General features: G+C 44.5%; 1 protein-coding gene across 2 annotated transcripts in view; it reads right to left on the bottom strand.

Annotated features, from left to right (window-relative positions):
* CAMTA1 (calmodulin binding transcription activator 1) overlaps nucleotides 1-12,265 on the bottom strand; it is a 3,052,768-nt gene that overhangs the window by 2,749,013 nt on the left and 291,490 nt on the right. The window lies entirely within an intron of this gene.

The following is a 12,265-nucleotide window of genomic DNA, read 5'->3' as shown; positions in this document are numbered from 1 at the left end:
GAGACCTCGCTGCAATTCAGAGGTCCTTATATGTGCTGTAGTTTACTGACTGAGGTGAGTAATTAAAGTAATCTGCTGAAGATCACACAGTTTAAGTGGGTGAGCTATGACGCTACACCTAGGAATACAAGCGTCAATGTCAGAAGCAATAGGTTTACTCCACTCTGAAGTGGTAAATCAGCTAATGTCCCCATTACAAAAGAATAACTGTTGCCAATGTGATGCCACTGTCAAGGAGGGCATGCCCACCAAGCCAATGGAGCTGTGGAAGGGTATCCAATGGCTGCAGTCCAGTGTTTACAGCGAGTATTGAACAGATAAAATGTGGAAATATCCTAGGTCATTCCTAGTGACATTGATACACCAAAATTCCAGGAGTACCAGAAGAGATGTTGCGCATAATTTCTCACCTAATGACGTCACATAGTCTCACCCTTCACCTCAGTGGCGTAGCAAGGGGAGGGGGTAGTCTGCCCCGGGTGGCACGAATTTTGGGGGCCGCAGCAGCCCCCGCTCTTACCTGTGGCCGAGGCGGGGGAGGCGTCAAAAGAATCTCCAGCACCGCTCACTCACTCTCTCCCCCGCTCTTCCATGCAGCCATTGCGGGCGGCAATTGTTGGGGCCGTCGCAAGGTCTAGCTACACTACTGCTTCACCCCTTAATGGCCTCATATTTGCTGATGAGGGGCCAAGGGAAAGGCCAGGGTGGATCAGGCCTCTTACAGTCCTACCATCTTTCTGTAGTTGTCACTGCTTTATGACCCCTGGTGTTAGCTTGGGCCACCGAGTGCTGAAATTGTCAAAGAACAAGTGCTGCGGTCCAAAATGTTTCTCAAAAGGCTGCGGCCAGCTCTTCTGAATGTTGCAATGCCGCATACCAAGGCTGCGTAATCTTGATTCTACCTCAACCCTCTTTTCCACCACCAAACATTTCTCGTTCCTTGAGCTCACTCTTGCAGGCTCCTGCTTTTTCCCTCTCTCACTGTTTTTCCATCTTTCTCTTCCTCTTTCTTTTTCCTTGCATGTTTTTCACTCTCTTGCTCAAGGTGATGACGATGCAGAAGTGCAGATGAAGTGTCAGTTCCCAAAAATGACGGCTGGTGGGCACCACCTGCAACCACCTGCCCAAATTAATCACGGGTCCACCCAACCTGCCTCAAACACATATAGTTTCTCATTTGCTTGTGCAGAAGTAAGGTAATGGTGAGCTTCGACTGCACTATATGAAGGTGAAATATTGTGTTCCATGAAGACTGACCATTACAAAACCAATTGGTCTTGTGCTGGCTGCCAGCCTTTTGACTTTGCCAATGCTTGTTTTGTTGTGTCGTGGGTTTTGCCAAACGTTTGTGTTTAGGAAGCTGCTGGGCCTTCATCAATCAACTTGCCTAAAAGCACATTTTTCTTTGCCATCAGAAGCACATATTACCATAGTAGTGTATCGCACTTAGGGTATTCCTTTGTACGCAGGTGCATTCCTTGTGAAAGAGCGGGGCAGAATGCTGTCACTCATAGTGAAGTTAGCCAATGGCTGAAGTGGGCTGATCCATTGCCTCATACTCTATGCTGTACAGTGCAGAAGAAAAATGTGAATGACACAAAAATACCACTATGAATTAAAAGATGGTTGATTTCCCTTCTAAATATGTATATTACACATATTATATGTTAACCACCATCCTGTAATAATCGTAGTCTTATTATATATATATATATAGATATATATTGTACCAAAACTTCAAATAATGACGCTCACTCGGGAGTCCATTGCAACCATAGAGGTTTAATAAAGTGAACCGCTACGCGTTTCGACACAGAAAGTGTCTTGATCACACGATTTTCACAGTGCTACGTGACGTGTATAAGTAAACAATAAACATAGAAAAGGCACTACATTGGGAGCAAGCCCTTTCTGCTCCGTTTTTTGGCATCCATCTTGGAACAGTACCCACAGTCAGTATATAATATTACACACAATGTACGATCCTGAACAAAATGCAATCATCAATACATAACTATATTGTATATGCTATTGTTCTTAATTAAAAAGCGGTATAAGTACCCATGAGACATCTCTTATTCAAAATGATGTTCGACCATGATTGTACATGCATGTGTGTCGATTGCTTGAGCCTAAATAAAGTTCAAACATAATTGATTGTTTAACAGGCGAGTGCCTTTGCAACAATACTATTGATTATATACAATCGGTGGAACCCTTTTGTACGCGCTCTAGTGGCTTTGTGTAGATACCTTTCATGAATCCTGTAAATACTTCCCCAGGCAACTTTGTAACAATTACAACCTCAAAGGTTTCTATCCCTGTGGTCACTGAAAGGTATCTACACACATTGTGTGTAATATTATATACTGACTGTGGGTACTGTTCCAAGATGGATGCCAAAAAACGGAGCAGAAAGGGCTTGCTCCCAATGTAGTGCCTTTTCTATGTTTACTGTTTACTTATACACGTCACGTAGCACTGTGAAAATCGTGTGATCAAGACACTTTCTGTGTCGAAACGCGTAGCGGTTCACTTTATTAAACCTCTATGGTTGCAATGGACTCCCGAGTGAGCGTCATTATTTGAAGTTTTGGTACAATTTGATACCGGCTTGGGTCACTACCGGAGGACGCTCCACCTGGCGACGGGACTGATCCCAGAAGGACCCACATTGTGTATGGAATATATATATATATATATATATATATATTTAGTAAAAATACTATAGAAATGCTTCACCTACATGCCTGTGTCAAATACTTGTACAATTAAATGAAAACTTGGCTTAGATGAAGCATATACACCAATATAAGTGTCAGAAAAGCGTTTTCTATGCAATCCAATAGATGGAAATAGTATGTTCAAGCTTGCGGTGGGAGAGGCGAGTCAGTAGACCATGCGTCCTCTCTGTGGCTCAGTAACAACAGCATGCTACCTTTAAAGTGTACTAAGCAGAGCAAAGCAAGGACACCTCTTTTTACCAGGCAATCAGCAATTTCAATTAGGAAAGAACAAGAGAAGCATTGGATGAGAAAAAGGAAAGAGGCCAGGCCTGGTTGGCAGGCTCTGAAAAATCTATTATTTCAAGCAATGGCAATTAGGGATTACACGCGGATCTATATGCTGTAGGGGTATTGTCATGTCTCCCTCTAACACAGAAGTGCTGCCTCTGTTTTCCAGCAGTCCCTGTTCTGCATGGCTATATTCATTTTTTTTGCTTTCTTGGAATTTCCCAGGAGGCTGCAAGCCTCACAAAAATACACTGCCCATTCATTCTGGAAGAAGGCAATGCGAAACAGCTACAGTAGGTGTTTCTTCAGCTGCAAAGAGGCAGGAAGCAGTCTCTGAAGGCAGAGTCTGATACAATGGATGGTGCCTGGCCTCGTCCACCCACCAAATAGTAAAATTCCAATACTCGGAATAACCAACAAGTATTGTCATTGGTCTCCATTGAATTTTATAGGCCCCAATCCAAATGCTGAGATAATACAGTGGAAGAGGTGTGGTGCAGCGGCCAGGGTGCCTGACTCCAGACCACGGGGTTCACGGTTCGATCCCCAGGGGCAGGTTAGCGCAGCACCATGTGACTCTGGGCAATAGCTCGCTTAATCTTCCCAAGGGCCCCTAGTCCTGGGACACCTCTCTGGAGGTAGCTGTGCGCTTTACAAGTGCTGGTATTTCATTACAGAGGTTCTTGTTTGCTCTCAACTCAGAATGGTAACCCAGAGGAAACTTGTGCACAAAAAGAGATTTTGCTCAGCTAAAATTCAGCAGGCTAGTTCTAGTGCGTAGACTGTAATAGCACTCATGTGCTGTTGGTAAACCTTGTAAAGAGGATAACGTGTGCTGTTAAAGCATTAGACACCTTTCTGAGTTGCGCGAAGAGGAATTGGTCGCAAATGGTGGACCCAGTAAATATCACACCGTGGCCCGGGTTTACTATCCCTTTGCGCCGGGTTTCAATTCATTTTGTGACAAACCTGATGCAAAGTATTATGCTGAAATTTACTGTTCAACGCAAATCTGGATTTACTTTGGACTGTTTTGTTTCTCACGTTAACATAAATTTGTGGTATGCGCTGCTTTGCGTTACTTTGCGTCAAGGATGTGTTCCGGGGTTGGCACATTGGTGTTACTATGCAAACATCCATGGGTATGGATGCATATCCCTATCTAGAAACTTTAGTAAGCAGGGCTTTGCACCAAAATCTATGGCTTCCTCGAGGCAGGCGTATGGAGAAATGTTTCAATTTCTCCTTGTAGTCCCTATTTTACATGTGCGCTGCGTTGTACAGCTCACACAGATACAAAGCAGGAAATTGATAAAGGACAGTTTTTGTACTTGAAGGGTCATCTGTTCTTAAACAACACACACACCCTCGCACTAAGGCGCAAAGGTGTGTGCGTTGTCGCACGGCGGCCTAAAGTTCCCCAGCACAAGGAGAGAGGAAAATAGCCCCATTCTTAGTACATGTGGTGCTGTTCTGCTTTTAAGAAACGCATGTGAAGTAACTTTAGTTGCTGCCCTGCGATGAGTGTGTTTTTTGCGTAAATCTGGGCCCATGTGCAATTGGTGATGGCCAGTTTCGCATTTTGTCCCCAGGAGGCCATTCTACTTATAGATCTTTTGTGGTCTGAGACATAGCAGGTAAACATTTTCCTACATATTTGTTGTGGCTATCCAAATACATCTGTCTGGATTGTCCTATTAGGTTCTAAGTTAAGCAGATTTATGTGCTGGGATACTGTGTCTGGAAATAACATTTATGGCTAGCATCCGTGCACATTACTGTGAGGACATAGGGGCATATTATCAAGAACTGCATTAAAATTATCGCCGCTTTAGCGGCAGGAAACTGCCGCTAAAGCGGCGATAATGGGCTTGATAATATGCCGCAGAGAATTCCAATAGAAGCCCAGGTTGACACCAGAACCTGGGCTTCTGTTGGAATTCTCAAGGGCATATTATCAAGCCCATTATTGCCGCTTTAGCAATAGTTTCCTGCCGCTAAAGAGGCGATAATTTTAACGCCGTTCTTGATAATATGCCCCTAAATTTTTCCAGTGAACTTTTTCAAGGAATTCCCAATTTCGTGGGGATTATCCCTCGTATTTACCACCCATTCAAATAAGGTAGTAAATGGGAGTGGGGTGTGGTCAGTGGGCATCAGGGAACAGATGGGTTGCCAGGAGGAAGCATGTGTTCCCCATCCAGTGCTTAATTTGAGCCAGTGGTGTCCTGTGCTCAGCACTGGTACTTAATTATCAACACAACACTTTTTTTCTTGAGCACCAGTTAAGGACCCGTTCATTTATGGTAGGCACGGGGAGATTTAATGATTTACCTGGAATCACAGGATGTTGATGTTGAGCTGACACCAAGAGTCGAACCTGGTTCCCCAGCTCCGAAGTCGGCAGCTCTTGCCATTACCCACATCCTCTCCCTACTTTCATGGTTAGTAGTCGGTTCTGTTTTAGGCGGCACTAACGGGAGACATGGTGCAAGCTGCCCCCTGATGAGAGCCCTGGTACTTGTTAATTTACAAATTAACGACTGCCTCCATCAGCCCATTGGAAATGGTCGATGGAGGGCCAGAGGCAGTTAGATGCTGGTTTTTCCAGCCAGTTGAGTCGGTTCCAGTGTTCCCACACCTAGGAAATCTGAAAGCGGGAACACTGGGAGAGTTATAATTGGGCAGCGGGGTCTCCCGCAAAATGTATAATGAGGGCCTTAGAAAGTTGATAAACCTGGTTCCACGATTAATGCAGTGCGCCTACGAAAAAAATGAGTATAATTACTATAGAATTATGTGTCTATGGATTTATTATATTGGACACGCATGCGAATACACCCTTTTCTAGGCTAAAAGTGCATTTCTCTAACAGTAAATGACAGCGAAAACAGGAGCGAAAGACACCAAAATGCCTGTTTTAATTCAGTAGTAGAGGGTTTTGATTCAGTAGAAGAGGACGTTACCTGTTTTCGGTGGGTGGTTTTGTTAAATGCTTCTTATGCATTTAATGCACAGGAAATTAGCTGCCGTTAAAGAAGTATATTATTTCCTTTAAGGATGTGGATTTTTGCCTCAGCCACCTGACCCTACTGCTCCAGCGGAAATCCGGGAGGTGGAGAGGTTCGGAGAAAAGGAAATGGGACGTAATGCAAAGCAGCGAGCAGAACTTTGCCATTAATTCTGGGTCTTACAGGGTTTTAGCTCTTGGAAAATGTATATTGTAAACGTGAACTGGTTTCCAATTAGTTTAAGACGTGATGTGACATGAGAGGGGGCGAGAGGGACTAAGGGAAGCTTGTAATGTTTTCAATGTGGCTGGTGATGTAGCTCGGTCGGTAGAGCGCTTGCTTTTACGATCTGTGTATGTACAGGTCATTTTACCGAATATTAGTGTATTCGGTAGTTACATCGCCCTGTATGTGCCACATTATGAGAAAGCAAATATATGTTAAACACCTTATTAAACACAAATTACTCAAGATCGATATCTAAACAACTTGTTCCTTTGTGCTCTTAAATAAGATATTATGGTTAAAGAAAGATACATTTAATTACATCCCAAAGGAAACAGTACGGCTTTCCTACAGAGGGATGGTGGTGGCTAAAGTGCCTAGAAGAGAAACATCGTATCTGCAACAATGTCTCAACAGGCATTAGTAAAAATATAATTATACAATTAGGGCCTCATTACGATGTCGGTCGGAAAGCATTCCAACCGACTCCTTGTTGGAATAGTTTCCGACCGACTCGTGTTCGGAGAGTCCGACCGACCAATTACGATGGTTCCTAACATCGGTCGGAAACTCTCCCATTGACTTCAAAGGGAGCCTGTGTTCCGACCGACAACACAGGCTCTCATTGAAAAAAGGGGTGGTTGCGGAAAACCTTGTACCCTGTCACAGACACCCCATGGTGCCTGAAACACTGTGCACGGTTTTAAAGGGGGATCCCTTGGGTACCTCCACGGGCCCAAACCTGAGCCCTCAGGGTGAAGGGGGGCCTGCGAGGGGCCCCCAGAGTCAGATTCCGACAGCCATTACGTGTCTGACAGTCCGACTCGGAAAGGCTGTCAGAATCCGACATCGTAATCGGTCGGTCATAAACGCTGTCCATTGAGTTGTACAAATCGTCTCCGACCAACTCAGATTCTTCGAATGCAGGTTAGAACCAATTCGAATGTCCGACTGGTTACCTTCCATTGTAATTGGTCGGTCAGAAATGTTTCTGAGTTGGTCAGGAACATGGGTTCCGACACGGGTTAGGAAAATCCAAATGCCATTCAGAGCCTTTCCGACCGACATCGTAATGAGGCCCTTAGTAAGAACACAAAGAGGGAAGTACCACATATATTACTGAGTTTATATGAATATCTCAAAGTACAAAGTAATGAAAAAACAGCATCAACATTATTCAACAATGGGTTCAGTGAATACAACAAAGTGAACACTTAGGGGCCTATTACGATGGCGCCACCCACCACCGTAACGGAATGAGGGACCGTTCGCCAGGGGTGCGGCAGTCCCACACCTGCAATTAGCATGCCACCGTGGCAGTGGCATCCCCCATTCTCATAATTGTGCTACGGGCCCCAACCAGCGAAGCCCCCATGCCTTTCCTTGGCGACAACGCCGCCATGGAAGGGCTGCTCTCCGCTATCATCATAATGTGGATGGTGGTTTCTTGCAGACACCGCCACCATATTATGCATGTTTTTCGCCCGGTCGACGAGTCAACCGGCAGAAAAGAGGCGGACAGTCTTTCTGTCCGCCTCGGACCCCACAGCCATCCTAATATGGCAGGGGGGTCTTTGAAGTGTGGATGGTGGGCGGATCGCCCCCGCCGGGCCAGCGGTGACTACAGCCGGCTCTGCGGGGGTGATCCGCCCATCAATCCTAATGGGCCCCTTAATGTTGGTGAGCCAGTGCTCATGATTGACACATGTGAAACACATTTTTTTAAAAGGCAGCGTACAAATAAAGATTTTATCGAGATCTTAGAACATGAGCACAATGATGAAGTAGAAATGAATATAATCATGTAGTAAGTCCAAAAAGACACATATTCGCTGCCTCAAGTGTTGATGGCGTTTCGACCCCAATTACTAAGGGTCATTGTCAGGACAATAATCCAGAATATAATTTAGTGCTGATCAAGAAATCAAACGAACATACGCGAAGGTCAAGGCCGGTTAAGGCGACAACTAGAAACACTACTGAAACAACAATCCTCTGAGGTGGTTCCAATGGAGACGTTCAAGTTTTAAATATCTGTATAACACTATAGTATTGTCCCAATCCAATTGCCAGCCTAATGATGGTTGGCTGGGAGGTCAAAAGATGCCAAGCACAGGGACTGTTCCCAGAAATTAATGACTAATGCTTCCATTTATGCAGTAAAACAGGATGCCAGGGGGTTCCAAACACAACCAAAATAAGGCAGCCTCCAAACGTGACTCGACATACAAATGAATCATATGGACATATCAATAGCGCCCAAGACGAAGAATCATCCAACTTGGAGGTCAGAAACTCAGTAATATATTTGGTACTTCCCTTTTTGTGTTCTTATTAACTAAGTGTATAATTATATTTGTACTAATACCTGTTCAGACATTGTTGCAGATATTATTGGTTACCCTAGTCTAAACTAGGTCAACGGGTTCCCCTATGGTGTTGGGTTTTTTTTGTAAAAAAGAAACATGCCAGCATTTCTTAATTTGTGAGGAAATTAATTGGCAATGAGGTGCTAAATTATAATTTCTATCTGTCTTTAGTTAAGGGACCAAATCTGTGCAACCCATTTGAAACTACCACCAAATGAGCAGAGTGCAACGAATTTAAAGGCCAGATGCTCTTCTGCACAAGCTAACAAGCAACTCCTGACCTGTTTTTGCCTCATCTAGTTTCTTCAATGGGGGTTAGCCACCAGGAACACTGCAAAGATGCTCAGCTCTCGACTCCGAACAGCATTTTGCCTACTGGGGGGCTCCCTATGCATTGAAAGCACAGCATGTGTTTTGGACTTTTTTTGGTAATTTGATACCACCACAATATGGCACACTACGACCATGTCTCCACTGGGAGGTATAGGCCCTAGCAGCTTGAGTCCCTAGACAAAGCAACCTAGGTGTAGGTGCATAGCTTAAGTGGGGTGTTTGGGGTGTTAGACCCCTCTATCTTATATCTTATACGGAATTTGTTAAGCGCACGGTCACCCAGAGGTTTCATGGCGCTGAGGAAGCAGATGGTAGATGGTAAGTAAGAAGGCAGATGGAATAATGCTCTAACCGTGCGCTTGTTTGAATAACCAGGTCTTCAACGCTCTCCTGAACTCTGTCAACTTGGTACAATTCGGGATAGACAAGGGCAGAGAGTTCCAGGTTTTTGGGGCAAGGTATGCAAAGCAGGATCCACCAAGTCGTTTCTTTTTAAATGTCGGCACCGTGAGGAGGGACAGATGGCAGAACGGAGGTCGCGGGTCAGTTCATGTTTATTTATGAGTTGATTGATGAACCTAGGGCTTTTACCGTGGAGGGCCTTGAAAATTATGCAGCCTGTCTTGAAAGTGATCCGATGGGTTATGGGGAGCCAATGGAGGGAGGCCAACAAAGGTTTGGCTGACTTCCTGCGATTGCTCTTGAATATTAATCTGGCCGCTTGATTTTGAATGTTTTTTCTAATAAATAGTTGGGTACAGGTGCTATCAGTCAGGTATGGTGAGGTGTCTGTCGGATTTCACCTGGGATTTTTACATACACACACAGACAAAAGCACACGCTCTCTTGTCTCTGTTTTGAGGGTCTTAAAACATGTTGGTTATTTTAGCACATGATGGGTTTTAAGTACCCATAACCATCTACACTCTTCTCCCTTTCCACTGCCCCTTAATCCCCCCTCATGCATGATTCTCATACATTCTTGACATGCCCAGCATGATTTTTGGAAAATCTAAAGCTCAAACCCCCTCCAATCTTACTGACCAAGCTACGCCCATGCTACATCCGGGCATCTCCTCTCGAAATAAGGAGGTTCAACAGACACCACTAAATGTAAAGGAAATTCTTGACTGCTTTGTATCCCATGGAGCCATTACTTTTACCACCAAAGATAGCTTTCCAATAAGGCACATACTCACCCGGGCTTTATTATGTATTGTGTTACTATGTCTTTGCAGTCTCACACCTTGTCACCTTCGTGTCATTTCACTCATTCTGTTACTTTGCTCTTTTTCACTGACAACTTCTCTAACGCCCGACTATGTTCAGGTTATTCACACTTGCATAAATAAATATATTGGAAAGGCGGGATGGGGCCTGGCTGTTTTGCATACAGTTAATGAACCAAAACTCAGCACTCTCTAAGAAATAACAAATCCCATTTAAGTCTCTTTGTGTAAGAAAACGTGAAATAAATTGTTATTTTGACTTCATTCAGGCAAGGTATACACCTGTCCTTTGTTCCAAAACAGATCTTTATTGTTGTCAAAATCTCAGATTGTATTGTAACCTATACTACAATTGCTTACAGCCAACACATTTCGTTCATTTGACCTTCTTCAGGGCTACATCAAGAGTCATATATGTATCATTTCATATGCACAATGTAAGTAAAATCAACTACATGTACATTTCGACAAAAATAACGAAAATTATAACAGAACAAGAGGAATGATTACAGAAATAACTGTGCCTTCTCCAGCATAAGTGGAATCTCTGACTGTTTGCGCATTCATTTGGAACAGCCAATGGCCCCGTTGCCCTTGTTCCTATATCTGTCATAAGGCATGGTGCAAGGCCAGGGACTTCCCTATTTGTTTTGGGCCACAGCCGCAAGCAAGTGACAGAACGCCCTCTTGAGATAGCGCCGGGTCACATCCAAATCACAAAAAATGGAATTTGGAAATGTGTGCAGCCTCCGTCTTTATTACCAAAGTGCAAAGTGCCTTGGGGCGCACAGAGCAAAGCAAACGCACTTTGGGGCAGATTTACAATCCCCTTGTGCCGCCGGTGCATCACGTTGTGTGACACACTGGTGGCGCAGCCTCCTAAGTGATATTTAAAAGAACAGGTAAAGTCACCCTACGTGATTCAACCTGTGCTTGTAAATATCGCCCCTGTTCACGCAACACTTCGCGTGTTAGGGGCATGACATGGGTGTTGCTGTGGGTGTTCCCACGCAACACCCATGTCCACTGATGCATTTACAGATTTACGAGAAATCATAAAGATGGAAATGCGTCAGAATGCTACGCCACCCTAGGGGTGGTGCAGCGAGGTGCAACGAGGAGAAATGTTTTCATTTCTCCTCGTTTTTTTCCCTCTTTCAAGGCGTGCTGCATTCTACAGCACACATTGGAAGAGGAAATCACCTCAATTGATTGTTTTTGTTCAGGAAGGTGCCCCTTCCTGCACAAAAACAATCTCCCCACGGCGCAGGCATCCTTGCATCATGGTGCAAAGGTGCCTGCGCCGGCGCATGGCAGCAGATTGTGCGCCGGCGCAGGGCGAAGCACAGAGATAAGACATATTGTTGTAAATATGTTGCATTCCTGTGCTTCGAAACTAATGCAGCGCAGCAAAATGACATGCGGCACTGCACTGCGTTAGTTTCTTGTAGATCTGCCCCCTTGAGTATTACGGTCCTGGTTGTCAGGCACACATATCCTGCCTGGCAATGGGCCTGCTTTCCATCCTGAAAGATGCATAAGTGATTTGGTACTGCTATCCACTCTTACCCATCACACACCAGAATAAACACCTACAACGTATTGCAGTTAACACATTCAGACGCCCACTCACACTACTGACAGCACATCTTTAGAAGCCAGATCAGACTCAGGTTTGTGATGGACAGTCATCTCCAGGCACCGAATGCGCTGCGATGACTGATTAATAGCAGGCTGTCCACTGTAGAAATGTCCATAGAAAACACATAACATATTTCAGTTGAACATAGTTAAATAAATAAGATGGTTACATTTGCCACACACTGACTTGGAGGAGATTTGCTAAAGTCACTTGTTTTCAGTGAAGAGCCTTAAGGAGTAACAGTTGAGCCTTTCAGCATTTCTAATTATATAGACAGTGAACACCACAAGGCCATTTACAATCCCTCAAGTAATCCGACAGACTTGAAAACCTGTTCAAATGTAGAATTATTCCATTCAGAAAAATGTCACCTCTTCTGCGTGCGATACAAGTGGGCATTCTGTTCCGCATGTGGCGCTGATAAATACAATATGGCGCCTCC

The sequence above is a fragment of the Triturus cristatus genome, chromosome 1_2 (genome assembly GCF_964204655.1).
Source record: "Triturus cristatus chromosome 1_2, aTriCri1.1, whole genome shotgun sequence".
In the NCBI taxonomy this organism is placed as follows: Eukaryota; Metazoa; Chordata; class Amphibia; order Caudata; family Salamandridae; genus Triturus; species Triturus cristatus.
The sequence above is the reverse complement of the archived record's forward strand: the minus strand, read 5'-3'. Positions and strand labels throughout refer to the sequence as shown.